The following is a 14,752-nucleotide window of genomic DNA, read 5'->3' as shown; positions in this document are numbered from 1 at the left end:
GCTGCAACAGCTTTGCATAGACACGTGCTCTGCCTGGAGCTCCTTTGCAGCGGGGCTGGGGCCTGCCCCCCACGCGCTCTGGCGGGAGCCTGTGCCCCACACGGGTGTCACTGCAGGTTCCTGGACACTGCTGAACATCACTGCTGAAGACACATGCTTTGTGAGGTGGCAAGTTTGCCAACATAATTGACTTTTGTTACATTGATGTTATCCCTATCTCTCAGAAGCAAAGAGCTTATTAGAAGAAAAATGTATCTTTCAAAAAGATGGATGGAGCCAAATTGGGAGCACCAAAAACTTACAAACAGGTAGACTACAGGTGGCCAGAGGAGGTCTCGTCAAGGAGTGCCAAAGAGCCTCCAAAGCTAGAAGGAAGAGTTCTTGAGTATATATCAGAGGGGAAAAATGAATTAGAGGTTAATAGGAGTTATTATGATGCAAAAGGTTAGCGTAGTGGTACAAAGGAAGACAGTAGACGAATAGAATTCATCTTCTTCCCCAGGCTATTCAAAGCAATGTTGGGGCCCTGGCCAGGTCGCTCAGTGGGTTACAGTGTCGTCCCAATATGCCAAAGTTGCAGGTTCGCCCTCCGGTCAGGGCACATACAAGGGGCAAGCAATGAATGCATAAATAAGTGGAACAACAAATCAGTCTCCCTCCCTCCCTTTCTCCCTCCCTCTCTCTCCCCCTTCCTCTCTCTCTTTAAAACCAATAAATAAAAATTTTTAAAATGTGAGGAAGATTACTATTCCCAAATGCTTCCCTGAAAGAAATGAGCTGGAACCACTGTATATTGGACAACATCCACAGTATTCTAGGCCAAATTGACAGAAAAATAAATACAGATAAATCACTGTGATTGCAGTACCATAAAAGAGCTTCAGAGACCAAGAGGATGCTATTGGGAACTGGAGGGTATAACATATAGATCTTTGCATTAAAAAAGGCTGCTGGTCTGGCAGATTAGAAAAATACAAAAGCACTTTCTTCCAAACAAGGGCTCCAAATAGTTGGCAGGAGATTATAGGCCTTATATCTCTGTTTTATGCCAAGTAAGCAAATGGAGTCTAAAATAAAGGGTCGGTTCACTGAGCCCTGGTCAGCTGGGCGCTCGGTCTCAGCCTTGCTGTGCTGTGCGGCTCTGCCGCTCGCTGCAGGCCTGTGGGGGCCCAGGCTGCAGAGTAACAGCTGTGCAGGGCAAGAGCTTCTCCGGGCGACGGCAAAGTCACAAGAGGGCAACAGGGAGCATGGAAAGTCTCCTAAGGCTTCGTCTCAGAGCCGGCACACTGTCGCTTCCAATGAGCACACGCAGAACAAAAACTTGTTTTCTAAATATCATTCTTCAGTAAACGAAATTGCATAGCCTTAGAAAATACCTGATTCTAGGCCTGGGGATGGGAAAGTATAATACGTGCCTGGAACATCTGGGAGCCAATAAGAGAAAAATGATGGTCACATGAGAAAAGGGTGCAGGAGCTCCCTTAGAGGAGCTCTCAATGGCCAGGTCTGGGACAATTTGAACAAGAGACCAAGTAATGATATCAATGAATTAAAACATATGATAAAATAATAATTTGGGGGTATGTACTGGTATAAATAAATAATTGAATAAATAAATGGGGGAGAGGAACAGCTTTTCTTTACAAAAGAATTACAACTAATAAGTGAAAAAAGAATGATGAATAGAAAATTGCTGTTCAGCAAATAACACAGTAGTGGGTGAAAGGTGGTGAGAAACAGGATAGTTATGCAGCCTCAAAGTATCTACCCCGAAGATATTTATTACCTAAATACGGGGAAATAATATCTTTACAGTGGAGAAACCTGGAAGACACCACTTAGCCTAGTGATCACCACTTAGTAATTAGGGAAATTACTAATTAGATGAATTGCCTTCATGTGCCTCCTAACATGATGTACTGAGAAAAACACACCATCACTTCTCAGGTACTCTGAAAAATGCATCAGTGACTTTAATTATGAGAGCACAGCAGACCGACACAGACAGAGAAAGAGTCTGCAAATGCAGTGGGCTAATACTTCCCCAAAGTGCCCAGGTCACGAAAGGCAGAGACTGAGGGACTGTTACAGGTTAAGGAAGACGAAGGGGATGTGACACTTAATGCAATATGTGCTCTTCGGTTGAATCTTGGACCAGGAAAAAAGATGTGAATGGGAACGTTGGTGAAATTGAAATGAAGTCTAAAGATTAGAGAATGGTGTTGTACCAATGTTTGCTTTCTGATCTTGGTCATCGAATGGTAGTCGTGGAAAATGTTAGTGTTTAGGGGAGTGGGGTGAAAAGTATACAGAAATTTTTCATACTATCTTTACAGCATTTTTGTAAATCTGAAGTCGCTTCAATATAAAAACTAAATTTTTCAAAAAGGAAAAGGGATGATGTAATGACTAGAAAATTGGATTAGAAATAGATAAGTTTTAGTACTAACATGATATTCGTGGCAGGTGGCCTCTCTTCACATCCCGGGCTCTTCAGGCTGGAACAGTCACTTCAACACTCAGATTTTTCGTTTGTAAAATGAGGAAAATAATTTGCCTGATCATTTTGACTATCCAATGAGATAAAGTTGATCAAATGAACCACCCTGTAATCCGTAAATTGCTGTACAAGTTGTTATTATTAACGATATTATTATAGGCCTTGTTCTGGCTAAGATCAGAGTATTCAGGAATCAGATCCTTTTCTTAATATTTATAGCTGCTCCGGAGGAGACGTGTACAGCAGATTTGACAGCCTCCCTGCGGCCCCCCACTGTGCCGGCTTGGGCCGTGTTTGTACCTGAGAAGCGGCAGCTAGGCCTTGCTGGGGAGCACCCACGGCGCTGCTCCTGGGGATAACCCACTTCCCACCACACGCCTAGGGAGGTGCTCAGAGCGCCTTTTAAAATACAAAAAAGGGGCCTGGGCCTCTTTACAGGAAGGACCCCAAGAGCGCCTGCACACAGCCCGGGCCGCCAACCAATGTGTTTGCTGTGATATTTGGGCCTTCACGTAGGAAAAGACAGCAGATTACGATGTGGAAAAGCATGTCTACGTGACCCGCCTCTGGATGGAGGTGGCTGGAGGGGAGGGGGGTTTGCTGCAGAAGGTGGTCCTATGAGTTCCCATCAGAAGTACGAAGAATAGAACTTCTGTTTGAAAGAGACAAAACTGAAATGGCAGAAAAGCCATGGGAGAAATTACGAAAGAAAAGATTGATAAGTTTAACAGCACCGCCAATAAAATTATAATATGGTTTTTAAAAAAATCTACATATACACTATGAAGGAATTAAAGGACAAATGACCAATTGGCAAACATATTTGTAATAAATATGACAAATGGTTAACATTTGTAAAATATAAATACTTAAAATCATTAAGAGAACCTTAAAAGAAACCACCAAATGGAAAAAGCAGGCCAATGATATAAACAAATGCGCGCACAGCCCCCCCAAATGGGCAATAAACTTGGGGAAAACCATTTAGCCTATCTGGACATGCAAGAAATACAAATTAAAATGACACTGAAACTCCATTTTTCAGCCCGTTGACTTCACAAATCTCTTAAAGAAAATATTTAACATTAATAAGGGTGAACTCCAGCATTTTATGTACTATTTATAGCAAGCAGTAGAAATTGGTGCAACCAAATTTGTGTCAGTCATCCAACGGGGGTCTTGGAACGTATCCCCCATGGCAAAGGGAGGACTACTGCCTTAATAATGTTTATTGAGCATTTACACTATACCAGGCACAGCTCTAAGCATTTTGCGTATATGAATCCATTGAATCATCAAGCAACCCAATGATCATCAGTCATTCTAGAAATGAGAAAACAAGAGATAGAGTGACGTCCCTCAGGGCCCCCAGCTAGGGAAATGGAATCAGGGACTAGACCAAAGTGGTCCCTCTCCTGACCCTGCTGTCTCCACCCCAAGTTGCTGTGAAGATCAGGACAGAAAAAAACATGTGAAAGATTGTTTAAAGTATTAAATCAGGATTTACACCTAAGGCCTATTTATTGCTTAAAAGGTAATAATAAAGGACATGATCAGGAGCACCTGTCTTGGCAGCATTTGCTGGTAATTCTACATTTGAAATTCGAAAGAAGAAATCCTGACTAGGTATAAAAATGAGTGTTGCAAAATCTTTATTTTCTAAACCACTAGCTAGTTGAGAAGGGATGTCTTGCTAACCGAGAAAAAATGGGAAAAGATATGGGTTGGGTGAGCTTATTTTTCCAGTTTTCTGAACGCAAAATTTAACGTAGACTGGAGAACCAGTTTTTCAGCACGGGGGAGGTGTTCATTGATTTGTCTACCTAGACTTCCTTCCACCTTGCTTTTAGGTTGAAGAGGCTTAATTTAATTTTCTAATAAGAAAAATGGTTTGCTTTCACTTGTTTTGTGATGTATTGATGCATAAAAAGATGAATTACCATAAAAGATAAATGACAAAGCACTTGAATTAAATGAATGCTAATTATGATGACAGCTGAACAGAACCACTTCATTAGCAGATCAGGAAAGTGAGAACAGTGCAGGGGAGAGAGTGTGACGTCCCCAAGCAGGGGACAGGTGAGCAAAGGTAGGTACACCCTGTTTGGTGGAAGAGCAGAAGTCTGGTGGCCAGTGGCCAGCTAATGGGCTGAGCCACGGGCAGTGGCCATCTTAGAGTCCAGAGGGAGTGCACCTGACCACCAAATTCCCTAATTTAGCAAAACCGTGTTTAGAGATGCTCCCCAGTATTTTGAGACATGGAGTTAGTGACCTGACTGGTCTCAGCGGGTGGGGTAGGGTATTTATTTACCTCTTGGCTTCCTGACAGCTTCTTTTTACCTTCCTCTGAGGGCACCTCTTCTCCGGCCTGTTCCTTAAAATGACCATCCTTAGCGGCCTAGCCCTGGCCCCTTCTCACCCAGGTGCCCTTTCGGTTTGTTGAACTCACTTCCACAGGTTTAAGCACAAAGCCTATGCTGACGTCGTTCACCCAGTTCTCTAGGTCAGGATCAGAGAATGGTCCCCACGCTCGTTCCAGCCTCATTGTTTTCCTTTAAAAAAATACCTTGTTGAGATGCGATTCACATATAAAATTCACCTTTTTAAAGTGTACAACTCAACTGCTTTTAGTACATTCAGAGTTGCACACCTTTCACCACGATCTAGAACATTTTCGTGACGCCACAAAGATCTCCCCTTAGCTGTTACCCCATCTCCTCCCCTCCCAGCCCCTGGCAGCCACTAGTGGGCTTCCTGTAGGCTCGCCCATCCTGGACACTCCCTGTGACTGGAACACACCGTATGTGGCCTTGTGTGACTGGCTCCTGTCACTTAGCCTAGTGCCTTTGCGGTGCATCCATGTTGTAGCACATACCAGTACTCAGATTCTTTTTAGTTTAAATAATATCCCACTGTGCCCAGCGCTTTGTGGCCGGACAATGGTGCACATTCTGAATCTGTTTCTTCGCACGGTCCTGTCACCTGCAGTCCATGCTCTGCGCTGTTTCCGGAGGGATCTGTCAGCATACTCCTGATGGCCTCCTGCTTCCTTGCAGGAGGGGCCTAACCCCCTGGGCCAGCTGCTCCCACTGACAGACCCAGCCCAGCCTCTTTCCCAGCCCCCCTCCTACCCTGGGCACAGCCGGAGGGGCCTGGCTGCTCCCCTTGTTCTGTGTGGGGGACTCCTTCCTGTCTTTGAGGGGCAGCTCTTCTGCCAGGAATGTCCTTTCTCCCAGACCCCACCCAGCGCCCTCCTGCTCATTCCTTTCTAGGTACACATCTTCCCCATTTTGAGTTTCCATAGGACCTTGAAGGCAATTCAAGGTTAATTACTCGTGAATATCTGTGAACTTGAATCCAGGAGCTAAGTTTTGCTCCTTTGTCCTCAGGGCCCGGTACAGGGCCTGGAATACAGGAGAAATTGATAGATGTTTGCTAAGTAAATGCATCCTTAGAGACAGAAATGTAATATTTTCAATATTCCTCTCAGTAGCTTACAAAATCATAAATAAGGTGCATACTTTTGTCTGAGCGGGTGTAACAACTGGGGTTACTAAATAATCAAACTGTTTTGGAAAAATTTAAAAGCAAAGCTACCGTTGAAAAGAATAGACATTTTATTTTCTGAGAATGATTTAATTTATCAAATATTCACCAGACAGTTGCCGACCACTCTGTCTCACTCTGACACTAATTGCTCAATGATCTCAGGAAATAACTGGTTTGTAGAAAGAATCTGATTTAAATTTCGAAGTGCAGTCCTTTCTCTCAGACTCCACCCATTGCGATCGTGAAACCCTTGCAGCAACTGAAGGCGTGGTCATTAAATGCAGGTAGCCAAGGGCTCTGTGGCCACTTCCTAAATCTAAGCAGCCAAGACAGGATTCTTTCTTTTTAGGAAGTGAGTGGCTGCCTCTCGCTGAACGGATCAGCAGTCTACACGTTGTTCTGATGCCGAAGGTAATTCCACGGTTTGTGTTCGATATTTTGGGGGATTTAAAAACGATTTCAGTTTTGTCGAGGTCTTGCTCTCCTGAATTAACAGCAGCGGTATGAGAATGTCCTTTTGGAATTCTCAGCCGAAGATGGGATTGTAAAGCGAACTGACTTGGCAAACGGCTTCGCAGGTGTGTGATACTCACGGGCAGGCCGCAGCCGCTGATTTTTCCCACCTCGCTGACTCCTCCGTGGCCTCTGCTGGCATTTCCTCCTTTGCTTTTCCTCTGTTTGTTGGTGTCCCCAAGGCTCCGTCCTAGGCTCTTTTCTCTGTTTTACTCTCCCCCCAGGTTCCCGGCGTTTTCCCTTCTCTATATTCTGCACCGAGGGCCCCTAAGCCCAAGCACTGGGCTTCTGATGCCAGTGTCAGGGCAGGTGGTACACCTGGACTGTGGTCCCTGCCCCTCTACCATGACAATGGCCCTCCTGCCTGGTTAGCAGCTTAGATCTGTCTTGAGACAAAAAAAAAAAAAAAAAGGTAAAATTTATGAGTTGAAAAGGCTATTACTTATCATTAAAGAGGATTTCTTATGATAAATTATTTTATGATTTCGGCATTGGAAAGCTCATTTCCTGCCTCATGTAGCCAAATGCATTGCAGTTTGTTTTAGTTTCAAGCTTTCTGGCTCTAAATTTAAAAGTGAACTCAAGCCAACCAGAGTTCAGATTCTCCGTGGGTGGCCCGCCCTCCGTCTCTCCCTAATTTTGTAGTTGGAAACACCTTAAAAGGAAGAAAAACTCCCCTTTGGGCAAAAGTGAAACAAAAATGTAAACCGCTTCTTACGCGATCGTGAACAAACGTATGTTTCCTATCCTGACGCTTCGCGGTTAGGAGGAGGCTCTTGAGAGAAAACGGAGGGAAGAAACAGAAAAATATCAAAGCACATGCATAAAATCACAAAAATAGGAGAGAGGGCCATGCGAGAGCTTACTGGGGGGAAAAAAGTAAACTGATCTATTTTGTTCTCATGCCAGCTGAATTTTTAGCATCTCTGAGAACAGGCTGGTAGAATCCAACGGCTTTCTCCAGGCTTCCAGCTCCCAGGGCCCGGCGCTGTCTGCGCTCCAGCCTCCCGTCTTTGGACCATTAGCTCAACCCCCAAGCCCGCCCGAGAAGCCCCGGGCATCAGCCACGTAGAAAACATAGCGCACCGCCCCGGGCACTTCCCAGCTCACGGCACAGGGCCCATCTCTGCGCCGCGGCTTAGATCTTGCTTTTCTTTTTCAGGTGAGAAGGGGGACTCTGGTGACAGGGGGCACCCTGGCTCTAATGGAGGACCAGGTACGGCATAAAGGGTCCAAGAATCTCCGAAACATGGACCGAAACATGTATTGCGCTTTTGGAAAAAGGGTGGCCCATGAACTCCAGCTGCTGTGGGCTGGAGACGGATGCAAGGAGCTGGCCCCTGCCTCCCGCCGGCGCCCCCGGCTGTTTCCGTGCGCCCTTCTCCCTGAATACGCTCCGTCCCCCTGGATTTGCCCTTCGCGGCGCTAGCTGGGCCCTGCTCCGACGTCGTCTGAAGCTGGCTGCTGGGTGCGCTGTTCCAGGGTCTCCGGGGGGACGCCGGTGCCGGCCAGTGTCCGACGCTGCCCGCGACCGGCCCGGGGGCCTGTGGAGGCGCAGCGTGGCCCCCGCTCGCGGCCGAGGCTGACCCCCCGCGCCGGGCCGGGGTGGCTGCGGGCGGGCCCGCGCTGCGCCCCGAGGCTGACCCCCCGCGCCCCGAGGCTGACCCCCCGCGCCGGGCCGGGGTGGCTGCGGGCGGGCCGGGGTGGCTGCGGGCGGGCCGGGGTGGCTGCGGGCGGGCCCCCGCTGCGCCCGAGGCTGACCCCCCGCGCCCCGAGGCTGACCCCCCGCGCCCCGAGGCTGACCCCCCGCGCCCCGAGGCTGACCCCCGCGCCGGGCCGGGGTGGCTGCGGGCGGCCCCCCGCTGCGCCCGAGGCTGACCCCCCGCGCCCCGAGGCTGACCCCCCGCGCCCCGAGGCTGACCCCCCGCGCCCCGAGGCTGACCCCCGCGCCGGGCCGGGGTGGCTGCGGGCGGCCCCCCGCTGCGCCCGAGGCTGACCCCCCCGCGCCCCGAGGCTGACCCCCCGCGCCCCGAGGCTGACCCCCGCGCCGGGCCGGGGTGGCTGCGGGCGGCCCCCCCGCTGCGCCCGAGGCTGACCCCCCGCGCCCCGAGGCTGACCCCCCGCGCCCCGAGGCTGACCCCCCGCGCCCGGCCGGCCGGCCAGGTCCCAGCGCCCGAGCCCGCCGCCCGCTCGGCCGGGGCTGCCTGGGGCTGGGTCACCGCGAGGGCCTCTGGCGGTGCCGCGGCTGCCGGGGGCTGGCTCCCGGCGAGTCGCCGGGTGGGGGGCGACGGTCCCCAGGCTGCCACGGCTGGCGCTCCGAGCCCGCCGGCGCTGGGTCCCCGGGGCCGCGGGCAGCTGCCCCCGCCGCCCTCGCACGGCGGAGCGGGCAGAGGAAGCTGTCCAGAGCCCGTGGCCGGCACCGGCCCCCTCGCTGGGCCCCCCGCGCGGCCTCGTCGCCTCTCGGGGCCTCGCCTCCAAGGCCCACACGGAACTGGGGGGCGCCGGGAACGTTACGCCCCAGGGGCAGGAAGCCTGGCAATCGGCCCCTCGCCAGCTCTCCCTGTAACTAACGCGCGCCGCCCGCGACCGCGGGGACAGCCCTGCCCAGCAGGCGGCAGCAGCGCCCCATCCGACACCACCACCGCGCAGGTAGGGCCTTTCCACGGAAACTCCGAAAGCCGGTGCCCGGGGAGCTAAGGCTCACAGGATAAGCATTAGCCGGGTTGCCTGGCCGGTGTGGCTCAGCGGTCGAGCCTCGACCTAGGATCCAGGCGATCGGGGTTCGATTCCCGGTCGGGGCACAGGCCCGGGCTGCGGGCTCGATCCCCAGCGGGGGCGTGCAGGAGGCGGCCGGTCAGTGACTCTCTCATCATTGATGTTTCTGTCTCTCTCTCTCTCCCTTCCTCTCTCTGAAATCAATAAAGATATATTAAAAAATAATAATAATAATTAGCCAATTTGATGGCACTGATTGACTACCCAATTATGCAGCAAAATTGCCAAGCTTATGGATCACCCACATCTTTCCCACAGGCCATTTCTAATGCTACCCAAACACTGATGTTGGGTGCCATGAACACCTTCTTTGGTGCCATGAATGCTGGACTAGGTTTCCCAGCCAGGCCAAATTCCCCGATCTTCCCCCCTCTCCTCCCTCTGGAGACCTAGCACAGACCTGGACAGTGGGGTGGGGTGCTGCATTGAGAGACCATTCTCTACGCTGAGTTATCTCTCAAAGATTCTCAAAGACAAGTTCATTACTACTGATTCTGAACCATTAAAGTTATTAATTTTGCTTTAATTCAAACCAATAGACTTTTATTATGTTCTTTGGAGGTATTTATGCTCAAACTGGTGGAATATGATGGATTTACTGACCATCAGGCTTAAAATCTAGTAGAGAATACAAGTTCATCAGTAAGTACACAACAAGGAAGAATTAAGTAAATACCACAAGGAAAGTATAAAAGTATGCTATGCATGGCTGAAGGGAAACCTTTAAAATATAATTAGGCTTTGACTCAGTGATCCACTACTAGAAATCTATCCCAGGGAAATTATTGCATATTTCCATAAAAGTTTAGGTGCAGGGATGTCTTCCCCTGTGTTATTTCTAATTGTGAAAAATGAACTAGTTCCATAGGGAGGTAAACATATTATGAAACATTCATAAAATAACTACACGTTTCTTTGAAATGACTCACAAATATGTTTATTACGCAACATGCAGAAACTATGGGAAATCTCCAGGGGCCAGAAAAAAGAAAAATGAAAACCTAGTAAACGGGTGAGCTGATGCTGCAGCTGGTCTGGGGAGAAGGTCTCGGGAGGGGCTGTGAGTTTCAGTTATCCAGGGATTTGGGTTTTGACATTTGCTTGGGGACAGGAGCCAGGAGCTAAGGTCTACTAAAGGTACTCGACGGCCCAGTGTATGGCCAGCTCGTTGAAGAAACACAACCTTAGGAAGGGGGTGGGTGAGGGAAACTCCCACTGAGCAGCAGAAGTGACATGGAAATGTCTGTCTTGGTTTGTCTCTGGGTAGAAAAAAGAAATTTTTTTGAGAATTTGTAATCATGAACCTGAACTCATGTAGGCTTGGGGGCCCAAATTATACTGCCTGGGTGTCAAGGGGAAATTTTAAGATATTTTATCCTAGCCAGAGGCCCCGGGGCACCAATCAGAAGAAGAGTGGTCTGCTCTGGGACCGAGCTTGCAGTGCTGATTGCACAGGCCCTCGATAGGTCAAGTTCAAGGAAGACAAGCCCGTAATCCACAATTCAAGGTCTGTTTCTTCCACTTGGTAGGTGTTTTCCTACAAGAGTCTTTATTTTTTTAAAAGCTTGGATAGAAGACCCACATTCATTCTTACCACCTTCATCTTTAAGTGTTTCTTCTTGTTTGTTCCTGGCAGTCTTGAAATGTCGCCTGGGTTAAAGTGTAAAACTGTGACAAGTATATGTCTGTGAGGATGGTTTCGGGTAGAACTGAATAGGCTCTTTTTTATTTTCTGAATAATAACATGCTGAAATTATCCTTCAGATCAGAATATTGTTTTTTGTTTTGAATGTCCCGCTTATATTTCCTTCATTGCTGGTGCGTTGTGATTACCTCGTTCTTTGTGGTCACAGGTCCTCCTGCTGTGCATCGGCTCCCTTGGACAGTTGTCATCTGTCTGAGTAATGCCATGGCAGCTGGGTTTGGTGAATGCCCGTCAGTGATCTGTCATTCTTTGCTTTGCAGCTTCCCCTCAACCTATGTGTTCAGTTTCTCTTTAGTGTTTACAAATGTCGCACATTCTTCAGGGATCAGCACCTCCTGCTCCAAACATCATTATTTATTCTTTTAAAAGAGTCGGGGCCACGGCATTCAGGACTTGGACAAAAATGTATGTTACTGTAGTGATGAGACACGACCGCTTTTGGAATTTTCTTTGCTCTAGGTTTGTGCTGACTTGTACTTTAATGGAAACTCAGGTTTTTTTGAAGATGTGTTCATTGCTTTAGAAATGCATCTGACTGGATATTCTTGCTTTTGTTCTTCCAGGTAATTTTACTTTTATGTCTTAGTTTAAGCATGGAGGTGGTGTCCTCCACAAGAGGAATCCTCTAGATTGCCACGAAGGGAGTGAGAAGCAGGGACGTGATGTCTTGTGAGAGTATTTAAGATCATGAGGGAAATTCACCTAAAAAGCAGAACATCGGGAAAGCATAAGGGCTGTCCCCAAATATTGGGATAAAGGGGGAAAGGGCAAATCAACAGGGAAGATGTTCTAGCTTTAATATGCAGAGAAAATGTTAATTAGAACCATGCAACAGGCAGATGGGACAGCATTGCCCATGAGGTGCTTCTGTCAATGGGGTTTGAAGGAACAGGCGCAGTTTTCAAGCCCAGACCCCAGGCTTTGCTCTCCTTTAGATGTGAACAATATACATTTCGTAACTGAGAGAAAACAATAAGTGTGTGAATTATATACATAGCTCTCATAAAATTTAATTGATTTAATTATGGAAAATAGGATGCTATTATATTTTATGCCCATTTTTGTCTCTTACCTTTAGGGTAAGAGAATTCTGTGGTGCTGCTAATGTTCTTTTTATGATTTAAATATCCTTACCTTGAGGACATCAAGTGGAAAAATAAGACAGCACTTTGGACAAGTATCTTTTATTTTCTCTTTAGTCTTTGGAATAGTCACAGTATCTAAGTCAGGCTATATGAAGGGTATTTTGTTTTTAAGAAATATAAATTCATATATAATATGTATATCTTAATGCACTCATGGAAATGATCTGTTCTTTGCTTTGTCATCTTCTAAAGAATTTAGTTATAGCTAAACCAGAGAAAGTTTCTCTTATAGAGAGAAACCCTTGTAATCAAACAAAACAAAGCAGAAGGAAAAATAACAAACCCCTGAATTGCTGTCGATTGTCCCACGGTTCCACAAGGGGGCGCTATTGAGTTTCCTAACTTGCCCTTTCAACGGAGGGAAGGGGAGCCTTGATACAAATGATCACCTAAGGCGATGCTTTGGTTTCTCATAAATGAATTATGTAGTACGTATTTTTCTTAAGTGAAGATACGTCCTCACCAAATTGCTGGCTATATAATAACATAACCTCACTTCAAAAGTGTTGCGCTCTCCTGCCAAATGGTATCAATTGGGCCTGAATTCTTTGGGGATGTGAACAAACATAGAGAAATTTTAAAATATGCAAGTGGTGTGCTATATTAAAAATTCTCTTTTAGGCTTTGCATTTGTGAACATGGGAAGAATCACTTCAGTTATTAGATTATTTTTAAGTATTCCAAAGGCCCTAAAGTCCCATCAACGTTGAGTCTTTTCAAATATAATGCAGCGTATCAATTTAGGGTGAGATGGTGTGATACACAAGTAACCTGCTATTTTAGATAATGTGGTGCAGATAGCAGACTGGTTGTTTAGCACCGTGTATGTGGATGGAATGGTAATTTATTGGTTCTATATTCTTTTATAATTGTTTCTTTATCTCTTTTATTATTATTATTAATAAATGTACTTAGCTCGGCTGGGCGTGGCTCAGCGGTTGAGCGTGGACCTAGGATCCAGGTGATCGGGGCTCGATTCCCAGTCAGGGCACATGCCCAGGTTGCGGGCTCCATCCCCAGTCGGGGGCGTGCAGGAGGCAGCCGATCAATGACTCTCTCATCATTGACATTTCTATCTCTCTCTCTCTCCCTCTCCCTTCCTCTTTCTGAAATCAATAAAGATATATAAAAAAATAATAATAATAAATGCACTTAGGTATGTATTTTTCTTACTGGTATCTTTGTTTCCTTTTGGATGAAATAGCTCTTGCATAAGAGAGTAATTTTGAAAAGAAAGGGGGGAGATGAAGGTGTTATGTAAAACATGTTTTCATTTCCATGTGTTTCTTCAGAGAGGGGACACATACTCTGGTGGCATCTTGTTCTGTCCGTCTTGGTAAAGTCGCCTGCCCCCACGGTGAGCACATTCCGGTAGGCGGGAAGGACAAACGAACCCGCTGTCCTGAGAGGCAGTGAAGCATCTGGCAGTCTCACCTCCCCCATGAGCCTTGCTAACCCTCCCAGCCCTTACTGGTCTTAGAGAAGCACGGCGTCTCGAGCACACAGGCAACTGCAGAGGACACTCAGTCTAAACGAGCACCGGGGGGATCGAAGGTATCCCAGAAACAAGGCCATTTGGCTTCTGCTCAGCTGCACCCAGGGAAAGAGAGCGCTTCGCCTGCCAGGGCAACCTCTTCAATGGCAGAGTCCTCAAGGTCTTGCCCTTCTGGCCTTGGAAGGTTATGCGCCTTTTTTACGCTGTTTTGGATATGATGGCCTCTGGGTGCCGTCATGGCTGCAGTGGCCCTCCCAGCTCTCTCCCCTGGAATGGGCCTCCTGGAAGACAGGCTGTGCATCAGTCATCGCGTCCCTCCTGGAAGACAGGCTGTGCATCAGTCATCGCGTCCCTGGCACAGTGCCTGGAAAGCAACAGCCATCGAAGAAACGCTGGTTGCTGCGTTAATATTCCTGGGGACGGGAATGGCTTGTGGCCTTTCCATCACTGCTCTGCGACATTCTCACCAGAGCACAGTGGAGCTGTTCCTTAAAGAATATCACATGCATATGCCAGTTAGAGCTAATTTAATGGGTGGAAAGAGAGCCAGAGTTCTTTTTTTCAGAGGTTTAAACGCTGACATGCTAGCGCTTTTCAAAGATTAAGGCCAATTTAATAAAGCAAACTAGACTTTTCCCGGAATGGCTATCAAGCTCATCTGTCAGTTGCTTCTCTACAACGTTTTGTCTCCTCTTTGCAGCTCAGGTTGCCTAAGACGTTCCTCCCACCGTCCGTGACCTTGTGGCTTTGCTCTGACGTGGGTGGATTTCTTCCGCACGCTGGCCCTTTAAGCCCGAGAGCAACTCAGTGGGCGCATTACCTTCTCCTACCTGTGGGGGGCGTGTTTTCCACTTTGGAAAAGATGCCACTTAACTGGAGAACAAGCCACCCAACAGGCTTGGCGTTCCTGCCCTCGCCGAGTTCCCGTGGAGTCACGCTAGTTCATTATGTTCTTCTGCTGCTGTCCCTTCCATCCGCGCCCCTTCCTTCCCTCACTTCTGCCCCTCAGTCCTCTTGGAATTACAGGGGATCTTATGGCCAGGTTTCAGTTTTGAGATGCGTGTATTTCT

This window comes from Miniopterus natalensis, chromosome 13 (genome assembly GCF_054644295.1).
Source record: "Miniopterus natalensis isolate mMinNat1 chromosome 13, mMinNat1.hap1, whole genome shotgun sequence".
Taxonomy (NCBI): Eukaryota; Metazoa; Chordata; class Mammalia; order Chiroptera; family Miniopteridae; genus Miniopterus; species Miniopterus natalensis.
This window is presented reverse-complemented; position numbering follows the sequence as displayed.